The sequence below is a fragment of the Sinohyriopsis cumingii genome, chromosome 2 (assembly GCF_028554795.1).
Source record: "Sinohyriopsis cumingii isolate HCF-2022 chromosome 2, ASM2855479v2, whole genome shotgun sequence".
In the NCBI taxonomy this organism is placed as follows: Eukaryota; Metazoa; Mollusca; class Bivalvia; order Unionida; family Unionidae; genus Sinohyriopsis; species Sinohyriopsis cumingii.
This window is the reverse complement of record NC_142962.1, coordinates 119,339,235-119,353,032: the sequence shown is the minus strand read 5'-3', so window position 1 is coordinate 119,353,032 and position 13,798 is coordinate 119,339,235. Positions and strand designations below refer to the sequence as shown.

The 13,798-nt window shown below is 37.6% G+C and overlaps 1 long non-coding RNA gene across 1 annotated transcript; it reads left to right on the top strand.

The window, feature by feature from the left end:
- The first annotated feature begins 522 nt into the window (after positions 1-522).
- Positions 523-12,961, top strand: LOC149805692 (uncharacterized). Its single transcript, XR_016414974.1, has 2 exons — positions 523-1,030; positions 12,770-12,961. It is a non-coding gene; the product is annotated as an uncharacterized LOC149805692 (long non-coding RNA).
- Positions 12,962-13,798: the final 837 nt, after the last annotated feature.

Sequence of the window (13,798 nt, the reverse complement as noted above, 5' to 3'; positions counted from 1 at the left end):
AAAGCGCTTGCCTTTACCAGTCAGTGCCATCTTACCCCTGTCCGCATGGGTTCTAGTCTCACGCTTCCGTCAAGTATATATAGTGTGCTGAAAATTGGCGTTAAAACATCAATAAAACATCACATGTCCATTCTACTCGAGTGCTTTTGGTGCTTTGATTGTTAGTTGTTGTTTTGTTCGGGGCGGGGCGCCATGTTGAGAAAAATATTTGAGTAAGCACGTTTTCAAAGTCCTTATTGCAAGTTCCTAGATTTATGCATGTATCATAAGGAATGTTTTCTTAAAAATAACACACACACACAACAACAACAACAACAATAACAATAACAACTCTCAAGCAATACAAGCAAGCAAAAACAAAATCTTCGGTCCCTGACTTTCTCCGGACCTATTTACCCTAACCCCTCCCTACCTCCACCACCACCCCTATTCCACGAAATTGGTAAACGACTAGATTTCGTATCTGTATGTATGCTACTGTTGTGATGATTATTATATTAAAGAATGAACCTGGTTGAAATTATACGATAGCTACATTTTTATGTCCCTGTTTTTTGGTAAATATCACTCACGTGGCATTTTCTTCAGGTAGTAAACACAATGTGTTTCCCATCTCTTCTGTAGTAATTGTTGGTTCTTTTTTTTTTTTAAATGAGCGCTACATTTTAGAGTTTTGTCCGTTATTTTTTTTTTCTCTTCTTCTTCTTCACAGATGGCGCCAATAAGCTGGTGATGGATAAACAGCCTGTGTCAATTGCCGTAGTTATCCATATGTAGATTTTCGACAATGCATAATTGGAGGTTCACAGTGGCCCAATACAGTTCTGAGAAAACAATTGATAATAGCAATGATTCTGAGAAAATGCGTGTCAGCCATATCTTGTGGGTTTAAAGCCATTTTTCAGCATATGATAGACTATACATGGCGGCTAGAATATTTGGTAGAGGAAGAATCCGTGAAGCTAGTGGCAAACATTCTCGCATATCCACATTGTCCGAGCCGAGACTTGAACGTCTGCTATCTATAAAGGTGAGTACACCCGTTTGGAGACATACAGACACAAAAGGTCAGCTCTGCGTGTGCGTGTGTGTGTGTGTGTGTTATTTGGATTTTTAACGTAGCTTTAAAAAAAATTCAGTCATATCGCTACGATGTCTGCAGTGTGGCAGTTTACAGTGATGTCTAGCAATGGGGCATCATGTTGTTGTTGTAGGGTTTAACGCCATTTTTCAGCACACGATAAGCTATACAGGGCGGCCAGTATTAATGGTGGAGGAAGAACCCGGGAAAACCCCGGAAAGAACCACCGACCCACGAGAAGCTACTGGCAAGCTTTCTCACATGCCCAAATTGGCTGAATCCGAGTCTCGAACCCACGCTGACAGAGGTGAGATGGCAGTGATCCGTAACGGTGAGCGCTTTAGACCACTCGGCCACTCGGGGCCTGGGGCATCATATCGCAGACATGTAGCGTGATGCCCCACCCAGTCACATTATCCTGACACCAGGCCGACCAGTCCTAGCACTAACCTCGTAATGCTGAGCGCCAAGCGAGGAAGCTGTAAGTACCATGTTTGTAAGTCTTTTGTATGACTTGGCCGGGGATTGAACCCACGACCTCCCGCATCCGAGGCGGACGCTCTAACCACTAGGCCACCGGAGCGGTAGTCAGCTCTGCAACGGCGTAATCGTTGGTACAGGAAAATTATTACATCCCTCATCAAATTCCGTAAATATCAGTGTAACACGGAAAGGGGCGAGAAGCGTTTCGTATGAGACTGGACCATCGGCGCAACTTCAGATTTTGGGCCTCTGGAAAAATTTATAAATTCCACCCACCACTCAATCAGTGGGGTCACGGGGGGGGGGGGGGCTGCCGGTGGTGCAGACCGCACCGGGTGACACCGTCAGAGGGGGTGACACCAAAATAAAATTTACTAAGGATTCTGTGTGTCTGTTACGGAAGGAGGTCCATGGAAATGACACCATAAGTTACCGCACTGGGTGACACCAACCCCAGTGACGCCACCGCACTCATTGTAATAAAATTTGCAATTTTGGGTCCAATTCATAAATTACCAGCCCATCACCACCACTACAACCACCATCACCAATTCCCGCCTCCGCGTTGTAGTTTCATATACGGGACACAATCTCAGGGGAAGAAAATACCAAATTTGTCATCTGTTTATAAATAGATAGACTGAAATGCAGCGACCTTGGTAGTTGGTGTGTTTTATCAAATGTGAGCGAATAGTTGATGGGTCGGAAGAATGACGTAGACAACTTTTAGATAATCCCTTTCTAGAAGGATACTGAGCTATAAACGTGTACGGTAGTTTGATTTATTTACGTGAACAGACTGATTTCACTCGTGTATCAATGTAGAAAATGTATCGCATTCCGCACGTTGACAGCTAAGCTATCAGCGGAATAGGTGTTTATTTGTGCAAAAGCCATGAAATAATTCATCCATCCGTCCATTCGCCAGTACATTCAACAGTTCATTCATCATTCCATCTGTCCATTTATCCTTCTATGTAATCGGTTTGTAAACTTTTCACAAACGGTTATAGTAATATATATATATATATATATATATATATATATATATATATATATATATATATATATATATATATATATATATATATATATATATATATATATATATTCCAAAGGAGTACTTCAAGTTAAAACTAAACGGGACCGTATATTCTAACTAATAAGTCGTGTCTAGCTTAAACTCAATACCGCGATCGTGATTTGTTCAATTTGTTTTTGAGTAATCATTAAAACAAACAACAAATTACCCTGATCTACCGGCACATAATGCTACGGCAGACCAGGGTCAGTGTTATTTGCAGCTTGACTCGATCGAGCATACGCGGTACTAAAGGAGGCCTCTCTCTCTCTTTCTCACTCTCTCTCTCTCTCTCTCTCTCTCTCTCTCTCTCTCTCGGCATCCGTCCGTCTTTGGAAGACGATGGTGTAGATTCCGGTTGGGTGTCCTATATGTACCTTCGCGAGTGGCTGAAGAGTCTGACTCTAGAGTGACAGTCTCTGTTGTACTTGCTGCAGGTGAACGTCGATGCTTGTTGAGGCTGTTGTTGTTTCGCCTTCCCCCTGGCTCTCTTTGCAGCGAGTTTTTTTTTTTTTTTCCTCGCTTCCTCTGCTTTCTGAACGCCCTGTCTGACAGCTAGGCGCCAGCACAGCTCTCCCAGTCGTTGACGCTGATGTTGTCCGTCTTCATTTTCTAAAGGAGGTTATATGGCCCAAAGAACAATGTAATGGCTATGAATATAAAGAAAACAAAATTATTATTATTATTATTATTATTATTATTATTATTATTATTATTATTATTGGTTAATACAAGTTATTACAGTATCCTATAAATCGAAGTTGAATGGTCTGTTGTTGTGGGGTTTAACGCCATTTTTCAGCACACGATAGGCTATGCATGGCGGCGAGTATTAATGGTGGAGGAAGAACCCGGCAAAAGCCCAGGAAGAACCACCGACCCACAAGAAGCTACTGGCAAGCTTTCTCACATACCCACATTGGCCGAATCCTAGACTAGAACTCACGCAGACAGAGGTGAGATGGCAGTGATCCGAAACGGAGAGCGCTTTAGACCACTCGGCCACTCGGGTCCCTTGAATGGCCTGTATCGAATGGCTGGGGATTATATATATATATATATATATATATATATATATATATATATATATATATATATATATATATATATATATATATATATATATATATTCTGTTGACCTTAGATAGTTACACAAAAACTCCAAGATCAATGGTCTTCTAGACTTTATATGCATGTTACGTTAAACGTACATATAATGAATCACCGATAGTTGACAGTTCTCTATAAACTTCTTTAAAACATTTATCTATGACTAATACTGCAATGTTCTTCAACTTGTACCAGACGCTCTCGACGTCTCAGATGCGCCTGTGATTGTGTGTTCTTCGTGGTAGAACAAACCTTATCGTCGCGATCTACGGGGTGGGAGTGGGGCGAAAATCAGCTATTCTATCTGTCTTCGCCTGCAGATGATTGTGACAATATTTCCTCATTGCTCACGAACGCTTCGTACATTTCAGAAGCTGGGATCGAATTCGGGACCGCAAATATACGAAGCGATTGCACCGCGTCATATAGGCTCCCGACTATGTTAGAGGGACACATCTCCTCAGCTGTTTAGTACTTGTATGTCCATTTTGTGTTGTGAAAGGCACTTGATTGCTAATTCTCACATAAAACTCTTGCCCTGACACATCAAACTCATATCTCATGATCCGTCTATCGTTGACCGCTCCGGTGGCCGAGTGGTTAGAGCGTCCGCCTCGGATGCGGGAGGTTGCGGGTTCGGACCCCGGCCGAGTCATACCAAAGACTTATAAAAGTAGTACTAACGGCTGCCTCGCTTGGCGCTCAGCATTAGGTTAGTGGTTAGGACTGGTCGGCCAGGTGTCAGGATAATGTAACTGGGTGTACGGATATCACGCTACATATCTGCGACATGATGCCACAGTATTAGACATCACTATAAACTGTCACACTGCAGACATCGTAGCGATATGACTAAAAAATTGTTAAAGCTACGTTAAAAATCTAAATCACACACACACACACACACACACACACACACCATCTATCGTTATGAACAGGTGCATACGGTCCACCTCGGTAGTACTTTTAGTATTTTACTGTATACTGATTAAAAATCTGCGTCGAAGATTTTCGCTTAGAGTGCACGAATATGCAATCGTCTGAATGAGGAAAAATCAATAACCAAATCTTACATTTTTAACGGTTTGTATCGTCACTCCACATTATTTAAAGCCACCAAGGGTTTATAATACGGTGTATCGATTAAATATTTCATTAGATAAACTGAATTTATGAAGATTTCAGATTTCCATGTTATTACATTAATACTTCCAAAGCACGCATGTGTAACTCTTAGTGAACGATAGCAGAAATGACTAATGGACAACAGCCGGTGTTATGAGTCACGTTTACCAAAAATCCAATAAACCTCTGTTGTAACTGACATTGTTTTAATAAGAATCCAATAAAACCTCTATTGTAATTGACATTGTTTTAACAATTATCCAGTCAACCTCACCTCTATCGTAATTGACTTTGTTTTAGCAATAATCCAATCAGCCTCACCTCTATAGAAATTGACATTGTTTTAACAATAATCCAATCAATCTTCATAGTCACTGCCATTGTTTTAACAATAATCTAATCAACCTCTATAGTAATTGACATTGTTTTAATAATTATCCAATCAACCTCTACAGTAATTGACATTGATTTAACAATAATCTAATAGTGTTTTATAATGCTTATCATTTGATGTTCACAGATGATATGTCCCTTAATTTACTCATATTTTGTTTTAAAGAAATAAATGAAAGTTTAATGTCCAACCTTATATATGTCCAGTCCACCACATATATAGTATGTATGCCATATCTCTGATGTCCTGCGAGATGCAATAAGTTTTTAATTTAAAGGAAACAACACTTGGTCAAAGTAGCGAAAGAAACCGAAGCATTCAGATGAGATATGAAAAAAAAAATAAAACGCATTTGATTGGTTGCTGGACCTTATTGACAGCCGATCATAGCGTTGATATTCGAAATTGTGACAGGAGGTAGGATTGTGTTATTCCACCTGGATTTACAAGTTGTCAAAGATAGGTTTCGATCTAGAAATATTCTATACATATCTCCAAAAGGTCCATATTACCTGAGTAGCAGCGAGAAATACTGGTAAGTATTTAAAACGTAAGCTGATGTGTTGCCGACAGGATTGTCTGCGTCAGTTGCAGGATTTTATGAAGTTAGATCATCGTCCGTTGATACCAGTACAGGTTTGTGGACTGATTTATCAGACTCGGCAACCTATTTAACATAGCGAGCCACTTGTTTTCCGGATTAATGACAAACTGAATGAGTGAGTGTCACCAGTAAGAAAGTAAAAGTTTTAAAATCGAAATTTTTGGCTGCCCTTCGCGTGCTGCATACACCCTCTTTAAGCGCCACCTTGTGGCACAAGTGCCGTAGGTTGCCGACGCCTGGAACTGGACAAGGTGACCGGCCAACCCTGATGAAGCGAATATTGACTCCCTCCCTCCCTCTACAGATTTCCAAGTAAGGTTTGTTCCTTGCGGTATACGAACGAGAGAAAGAGACAGGCAGACAGACAGACAGATAGATAGATAGATAGATAGATAGATAGATAGATAGACCGAGACAGAGTGAACGAGCAGATGAGAGTAAATTGTGTGTCGTGTTTAATATTTTTAGTAAAGGACGATTATGAACACTTATATTATTTTATATTATTCATGATTGACAAGTGGAAATTCTTGACTGATCTATAGAATACAGAATCAAGTCTGCTGATGGAAACACACACACACACACACACACACACACACACACACACACATATATATATATATATATATATATATATATATATATATATATATATATATATATATATATATATATATATATATATATATATATATACCCGTATTCATACGCCATTGGCGAAACACAATTTGACATGCCAACAGTATTGGTATATATTTTTTCTGCCGGTCGATAATATTATAACCAAGACAGAGTCGTTTTCAAACGTCTACGCCGTTTGTCGGTAAACATAGCCGCTTCGCATGCAGACGAACCAAGTTCACACAGTGTACATATACTTTTTTGTATGAAAAAAAAGATATTATTTGCTGTTTACGTTGAATAAAGTAGGATAATTATGTTACTACTAATAGCTTCTGTACGAACATACACAAAACACAGCAAAAGATGAACGGAAATCCGTCGACATTGTCGTAATGATTACAGTAAGTAATCTGCTACGTCAAAACGTTGTGCAATGCTAGCGAATACTTTTCAGCATTAAATAAGAAAATTCCGTTACTCACTCGTTTCAAGGAAATATCGTCTCCTTGTCATATATGGAACAAATGTACTGAGTTAAACAACATCATAACGTTATACAAAGGAAAAGCGATAGGACCTACGCACCAGATATATTTCGATTGTAAATAGTTTTCTTCAGGACCTTGAAAGAACGTTTACGATTATTCGTGCGTTCTTTTCTTTTACAAGTATATATTTTTAGCATAAGAAGAGAGAGACAAACATTTTCACATAAACAGAATAGAAGATACAAACAAACTAATGAATACACTGACAAGAAACAAGTCATTAAACACAAAGTGCGTTTTTTGTGCATATTATGTATATATGTAACTACACTGGCTAATTATTTGTAAGTTCACTTTCTAAACTTTGTGACATGTAATTAGTAAATTCACATTCATTTGGATCTAACTCATCTCATAAGCTCACTCATTTTCCAAAACGATATTTTCATTATATGTCGTAGTCTAGTAATTCTTACGTTGTTCTAAAATTTATTTTGTATCTGTGTATTAATTTCCAAATGTATCTATGAACTTTGACACGATTTTATTTGCATAATTCCTTTTTCTAATTTAAAGGAGTTCTTTGTTCATTTTTCACAATAGTCTAGTATCTTGCTTTAGAACATGACATCACTGTCCTGCTGTTTCGCAGTTGGTTGCAATTGTTGTACAGTCTCAGAGCCTTGTATTTCACTTGTTCTTATACAGCAGGGGTGCACAACCCCCGGCCCGCGAACGTGTTCTGTCCGGCCCTCAGGGCAAATTAAAACAACACAGAAATGAACAGTGAACAGTAATTATATTAAAGAAATTAGTGGCTGAGACCCTCGAGTGGTCTTAGAAAATGCAATCTGGCCTTTGGCCGAAAAAAGTTGTGCAACTTTGTTATTCAGTCTTAAAGCCTTGTATATTTCACTACTTATGGTGATGTAACCTTGATAAATGTCATTTTCCAAATGTTAACTTTTTGCCCCAGCATTTTTATCCAGACCTTTCCCTTCTTTTTGTTAATGATACATAGTTTATCGCGTGTCCTGCCTGTAATTGTCAGTAGTAAAGTCGGTAAAATTAATTGATAAAGATGTATTAAACTTGGGATTGACCAGTCCAACGTCTCTAACGTTATCATCAACTGTTTCAGTATGTTTGTTTACTTAGTTTGTTGTGTGATTTACTGTTATATATATATATATATATATATATATATATATATATATATATATATATATATATATATATATATATATATAAACTTATGGTTTTATAGAATCAGATCCAAAATAATCCAAGAATAATCCAAGAATAAAATTTTCGGAGTCCTAATAACAAAATATTCTTCTGATTTCAAGTTCGAATCCCGACGCAGAATCCGAGATGGAAGACGATGACATATGGTGAAATCAATAGTGTTGAATTCTACATTTCCTTGTAGAAACAAGAATTATCAGTCCGCTTTCTGATAGCTGAATAAATTTTTATTTAAAAAACTGTCCTTGTTCAACAATTTTACATGAACACACGTCTTGTCCAGAAGAAGAAAAAAACAGATTAATCCTTTTGAATCCAAGTAATTTGAAATAATTCCAAATATTGAATTTCTTTTTCAAGTGTTTGAGAGGGTTCATCCTATACGGGTGTTGTTTGACAAGTTTGGAATTTACAATATCAACGTCATGGAAAATTTTGTTTGTCCTTGTAGGAACATCAGGAAATAAGTGCTCATATTCAGATAATAACTGTTTAAGTTCATTTCCTTCTTGCTCTTGCAAATGTGAACGTTTCTGGTCCAGATCTTTTATAACTTTTGAATTCAGAAGATTGGTCACTCTAATATCAGTAGAATCCGACAACATTCCTTCACTTAAATCTTCTTTGAGTGGGACAGGTACAACTATTAATTGCATCTTAAAACTGGCTATCTCTTTGAATATACTGGTACTCCTTTGATTTATTTAGATCCCAGGAGCATTAGTATTATAATTTAAGTCATTCATTTTCTTGTTAACCTTGTAAGGGCCGTAATATCTAAACTGAAGAACAATTTGAAGAATGAGCAAGAGAGACAGAACTCCATCATTACCAAACTCAAAAGTTCTCTCCATTAAAGTTCTGTCAAACCATAACCTGACTTTTGACTTGAACTGCTGAATACCAAATTCAAGCATAATAGGCTGGAAAGTTCCAGACCTAAAGTTTGACCCTTGATCCGATTGGATAGATTTGGAAAGGCCAAATTGAGCAAAAGACTTTATCAAAGCTTTTATTATTATTTTATATTTTATATTCCTCAAGGGAAGAATTGCCTCTGGAAACTTTGCTGACGCACACATAATGGATAATGGTCAACAGGTATTGGTTACCTGACTTGGTCATAGGTAAGGGATCAACACAGTCTACCATAATTCTACTAAATGGTTCGTCAAAAGCAGGGATATGTTGTAGATGAGCCTTGGGAATTTTCTGATTTGGTTTTCCTACAAATTGACAGGTATGACAAGATCTACAGTATTTACCACATCACTTTTGATTTTTGGCCTATAGAAGTGAGTTAGGATCTTGTGATAAGTTTTATTGATCCCTAAATGACCAACCAATGGAATTTCATGGGCCAGACTAAGTATTTCCTGCCTGTAAGGTTTTGGAACTACAATTTGATAGTTCACTGACCACTCGTCATCAGCAGGTACCTCGGGAGGTCTCCATTTTCTCACAAGAATTCCATTTGAAATTTCGGTAGCTTCAGTTTTACTAATGGCCTTCTAAAACAAACAGGGGATCTCATGATCTTTTTCCTGTCCAACGACAAATGATTGTCGTTTAATAAATACCCTAATTAGAATAAAGAGAATGAGTCGTCAAGAGAGGATCACTGTGATCCAAACAATGAGTGAACGTGACCTCGTCAAAAGCCTGACCAATACGTGTGTCAGCTAAAGTAAATAAATTTACATTACAGTAGGATGTAATTAAAAATATTTTTTTTTAAAAACTGACAAACAATTAAAATGAAATAAATATATATTAAATCACATAACATTCAATCAAATATACATAACAATTGCAATATACAGAATGTGTATTGTCAATACATCTGTTAAAATACTTCTTTTGTTATGCGCTTATGAAATAACTACAACACTATTATTACTGCTCCGGTGGCCTAGTGGTTAGAGCGTCCGCCTCAGATGCGGGAGGTCGTGGGTTCGATCCCAGCCGAGTCATACCAAAGACTTACAAAAATGGTACTAACAGCTGCCTCGCTTGGCGCTCAACATTAAGAGGTTAGTGTTAGGACCGGTCGGCCTGGTGTCAGGATAATGTGACTGGGTGGGACATCATGCTGTATGTCGGCGGTATAATACCCCAGTGCTGAGGCATCAATATAAACTTCCACACTGCGGACATCGTAGCGATATGACTGAAACATTCTTAAAGCTATGTTAAAAATCCAAATCACACACACACACACACACACACTATTATTAAAATGGAAGATTTTTACATCTTGAATGTATAACGTGTTGCAAAAAAATGATTAGCGTAGAACAACAGCTGTAAACAACAGTGACCTTGACTTGCAAAAAAAAAACTAATTACGCACGTTTACCTGTATCGCATTCAGTCACGTTTAATGCGATAATAATTGCTCCATAGCTTATTTCTGCCATTTGAAAAAACATACGTTACCTCTCCACTTACTAATATTGCCTTAAATCTAGAAGATTTCCTTGAGCTAGAATATTGCCTTGAGGCTAGAAGATTTCCTAAGATGACAACAAAGGCAGAGACACAAAAGATGCAAAAGTAATTCAACGATTCGGAGAGAAGGCAGAAATAAGCTAATCAACTCGGAAAGTGATGATAAACAATTCTCGGCGTTATGACTCAATACAATTTTAAAAGGGTCAGTTCTGGGGAATAAAAAAGGGGACATATTTCACCTTTGGTCTTTGTTTGACCGTTTTGACGACCTTGTGTTATGATTAAATTGCGTAACTGTTCAGTCTAACATGAACTTGTCCACTTACCCTTGGTTATGAAAATAAGGCAAGAAGTTGGACATGAAAGAGTTCATTCTTAGGTTAGTGCCGGACAAGGGCTACTTTTCAATAGAAAACAATGACCATCGACCAGGCCTGCCAGAGTTTGCTATATTATTGTGTCTTTTGGGAAGGGCATTTAGCTGTCAATCATTGTCGCGATAGAACCAGTAATGCGTTAAAATTGCCTTTAAAACCAAACAAACAAAAAACACACCAAAACAAATGCTCCAAGAAAAAGACGAACATGTCTGAATATGTATGCACCATGAAAATATTTCCGTTTAGGGATCTAGCTTTGATTCAGCTAACAGTCTTTACCCATTATTAACGTTGTTTTCTTTCATAATGCACATCTTTCTCAAAATCTTTTATTTTCAAACTTATAAAATAACTGTATGAATTTCAATAAGATTCCATATAATGTGTCCAAATTTATTTTATTTGTCCAAGTTATTGCCTAACATAAATGAGATAGTCTTAGGAAATGAAAATTGTCTTGGGTTCGATACCCGCCGAGGCAAGTTGCCTCAGCATGATATAGCCATTATTATGTTAAAAGTGATAGTCAAACCCCAAAAATAAATCACACACACCCCACACACACACCCACACCCACACATCCACACATATACATGCATACATACATACATACATACATGCGTGCGTGCGTGCGTACGTACGTACATACATACATACATACAATCACCAAAGAGTTTCACTCTTCAGAGTCTAAACTTTTTAGCGAAGGATTGGTGCCCAATGCAACTGTACAATTATTGTACATGATAGAATCTCGAAATTTATTTTTTTGGTTCTTTCATTTAGTTTAGTAATCAAATATTAGTACAACATGGTAAATATTAATCTGTAAGCAGGTACAGGCCCTTCACGTGCTATGGCCGAGAGCAGCCTGACAAAAACATGTAGGATTAACATGGATTTGTACACGGAATGGTGCGCTATTGCTGTTTTAGTACATTTAATCTATATGTGCATATTATAAAGTAACTATATAACAGAATTTCAAAGCAATTTTTGTTGTTGTGGAGTTTAACGCCATTTTTCAGCACACGATAGGCTATTCATGGCAGCCAGTATTAATGGTGGAGGAAGAACCCGGGAAAACCCCAGAAAGAACCATCGACCCACGAGAAGCTACTGACAAGCTTTCTCACATACCCACATTGGCTGAATCCGAGACTCGAACCGGCGCAGACAGAGGTGAGATAGCAGTGATCCGTAATGGAAAGCGCTTTAGACCACTCGGACACTCGTGGCCTCAAATTTAAAGTTAAAATGTATATTTGTTATATTGAAATTAATTACCCGACTAGTCATGTTTTGTACATAATGCAAGAAATGAACATAAGAACACGAAATTTTTCCAGAATGCCAGTGTTTGATAACAGATATGAGGTAAATAACATTAACCGTGATATCATGATGATATTAACAACTCTGTTCTGTACTGGAGTCGTTTTAAAACAAGAACAATTTGTGAAATGTCTTGGACAAGATTCATAAGGATTTATTGAACAATCAGGTACTTATATACTTCAGGACTGACGTATGGAATATTTGCCAGATTGCTGAAAATTTGGAAGTACTTAAATAAAGCTATGACACAATACTCAGAATAACTTATAAAGTGAGAATGGATGTTTGGTTTATCTGAGATATACGGGTTTTACTCTCATTCTTGAGTGTCCTCCTAATTTTTATTTCTATTTTAGGTATCTGAGTTACAGTGGAAAGCTCTGAGTTAGGTCACTGGAACGCCATTGTATATTCACGAACTTCTACCTATGTCACTAGGGTAATGACCCTATCCCTGTGATAAATATTGTAAAATGTTACGTGTCTTTGTCGCCTGAACAATTTCCAATAAATGACTTAGGAGCAAGTCTTCTACCACAGGGACATGACACGGGCTTGTGTTGGGTGTTAATGTTGGCGCAGGGTCAGGCAGGTTCCCAATCCCAGAGCTATGACACTGGGTCTGATTCATTTCTGATTTCGCTTCTTTATGGACTTCAAACCTATAAATAATAATTGGTAGATAAGTGTCCAAGTTATAACGTTGGGGTATTATTGCCCTACACCTGTGGCGAGTCACTGGAGTGAAATCATAAGACCCAGTAGAAATGCTATTGTTTGGTTTCGTCGGTCCCGACAGTATTAAAGAAATTTATATTTTTTTAAAATCAATCGCCAGCTCCCTGGTCCCACAGCCAGAGGACGTATAAATTATTAAAACCGTTATGCACGTGTAAAGATCACCCCTAATATTATCCGAAAGTTTCTAGACCGTCTCTTTAACTGTGTACATGGAGATGCATCACATTAATATCATACGGAAGGAAGGAGGAAAGGATGACATTTTTTAAAAAGGGCGGGACTATTTAAGAAGGAGAAACTTATTGATATTTTCTTGTTTTTCAGACAGTGTAATTATATACCATATACGACTCACTTCCAAGTCAGTGTCTTGGTACTCCTTAAGTCAAATATCTCATTTTGGCAAAATACCTTGTTGTATGTACATGTATATATTTTTACCCATCATGCATAAAAACGTTTGTTCAGGCTATAGTTTGTACGCAATACATGTACATCTTTTCTGGCCAAAAATGTTCATTTACATTTAAATTAAAATGTACAAAATTCCAGAAAAGTTTCAGAATTCGTGCCTAATGTATTGATGACCATCAGTTTGCAAATATTATTAGTTCATAAATCAGGTACATGTATGAACGTAACAA